This window comes from Eurypyga helias, unplaced genomic scaffold (assembly GCF_000690775.1).
Source record: "Eurypyga helias isolate BGI_N326 unplaced genomic scaffold, ASM69077v1 scaffold14477, whole genome shotgun sequence".
Classification (NCBI taxonomy): domain Eukaryota; kingdom Metazoa; phylum Chordata; class Aves; order Eurypygiformes; family Eurypygidae; genus Eurypyga; species Eurypyga helias.
In genome coordinates this window covers 1-2,446 of record NW_010263844.1, presented here as the reverse complement: position 1 = coordinate 2,446, position 2,446 = coordinate 1, and positions in this window count along the sequence as shown.

The following is a 2,446-nucleotide window of genomic DNA, read 5'->3' as shown; positions in this document are numbered from 1 at the left end:
ACATCGATGTAAGGTGTGCAGTATGGCAAGTACATTCTCACACACCCAAACTTCTCCACTCCTGGCCAATACCAGTACCAACATTACCTCTCCATACTGCTCCTTCTGAACACCAGCAATGTGTACTTTTGTTCCCTCTGAACTTCTCTTATCTGGAAATCTCTTTTCAGTCTTAGGCTTTTGTTGCCACAAAAATGTCTTTTTAAAAATACATACTTTAAAAAGGGTTTTATACGAAACTTACTCCTTCTCATTTCCACGATACTCGATTAAAATATTACAAGACTGCAATTTATATGCTAAAGGAATTCCCAGATGGTATCTAATTAAACAATTAAATCAGAAAACAAATTAAAATGAAGTATTAGCGTAACCCCATGTGTAAAATGCAGCGGTTAGGAGATCTCTGGTATTTACAGGATATCCTGTGGAATGCAATTCTATTACCCGTGCTAATTTCATGCCTGTTCAGGACTGCAGAACTGAGCTATGGACATCTCTCTCCAACATAAAAAAGAAGTGGTCCAAGGAAAAGTTTAGTAGTAGACTACAGAAAACCCTTATAACCTGGTCCAGAACCATTATGGCAGCTGGTTTACCCAGTTCATGGCAGTGAATCTCAAACTTTAAATTTCTTAAAGCTGACCTTCAAGCTCATCCCAAACCCAGCCAAGTTTGGGATATTCCTGCCAACAACTTCAGTGACTTCTGTACCATAACCCAGAATTTGCTTAGCACTGTGAGATGCTTTGAAATCTGATTCAAATAACATCTTAATCTGCAATCTCTGTCACAGAAATTCCTTGTGAATCTCAGCTATCACGATCTGGCAAGTAAAAGCACAGAAAATCCACTTAAATAAATAAAATTAAAATCACAGATAGTTATCATTGTCTTAGAGAGCAAGTGGTTTTAGTAAGGTATGACAACTTCGCAAACTTTAATTTTTTTTCTCTAAATATATTTTAGTACTTATTACCAAACTGTACACAATTATTTTTAGAAGACTCACTTCAACTTCCATACAATTGTCTTCCTTAAGGAAAATATATTCTGGTTTGGTTTATGAATAGCCACAAAAAGTCACAAAAATATTTTATGCTCTAATCCATGCTATACTCTCCCCTGATTTAAGTACACCTTTCTCTACTACTCTGAGAAGAACTGCTGATCAAAGGAACATGCTGATATGGACATGGTTATTTTCATTGAAAAGCAATTAAAAGTATTGGAGCTTCACACAAACCTGAAGGAGCTGTGCTCCAACGTCATATGGTAAGTCTATTACTTCCATGCATCTCACTCTTAACAGTACCTTTTGAAATATCTCTGCCTTCTTCCATGCTTCCACAGTGCACTCCACTGGCACACAGACAAGAATATATGTACATCCTTTTTAAAATCCATTTCAGGAATCAAGAAACACTTAAGGACTGCATGAGAACTTAAAACTTGCAGAAGTCACTATAACTCATCCTCCATTAAAAAAATGTAGCATTTTACTCATTTACCCAAGATAAGACTATCTGAGAAATTAAGGCGTGCACAAACTGAATGGTGCCATGTCATATTTTTAAAATCATGAATACAAGTCACAGCAAAGTAGCTGGGCTTTAACAGTACTGCAAACTTAGGGAGTATTGACAAGCAGGAGAAGTCCAATTCATATGAGATTAACCACCCTGCCTGCTCTACCTTTCTTCATGTTCCTAAAGGGCCAACTGGCCAAAGCTGGCTGGAAGCAAGTGAGATTTTGCGCACTGGTGATAGGTATCCATTACCAGATGGCTTGCTCTCACTTTTCAGATTTAGGAGAGACATTCAGTAGAGGTTATGCAGAAGAAGAGAAAGATGGTACCCCTGGATTTTCTAAGTGCTCTCACCTACCCTCAGCCTCTACTATCCAACCCAGTTAGCAGACTGAGGGAATGACTGTATGATGCCATGCAAATGCTGATAATACAGAGGAAGGCACTGAAGATCACCCAGCACAGCAAAGTCATGTAAAATCCCAAACTCCCAGGAAATAATCGTGTTCCCCCCCGTTGCTTGCCCACTCCCACTGTTCTCCCAGAGCTCCCATTAGGAGGAGATGGAATTAAAAAGGCATTACACAAACGACAGATTGCCCCAGTTACAATCCCAAGCGGCTCCCGGCACCACAGCAGCACTAAGGGAAAACCTCGAGCACACCCGGACACACACAGCCTCGGCACGGATTAGCAATCGGGCTTACAGAGGGAGAAGAACAAAAATTCCCTTCGCAGCAATCCAGTTTGGGAAAGACACAATAACCAATGCGAAACACCGGTAACCGCAAGATGGGAAGAGGCTCCCCTGCCCTTCGCGCCGAGCCTTCCCCGCGGACCCCAGGCTCCACAAGGCGCAGACGGGCACGGCCAAGCCCAGGGTTATTACAGCACCAGCCCGAGCCCAGCCCGGCGGG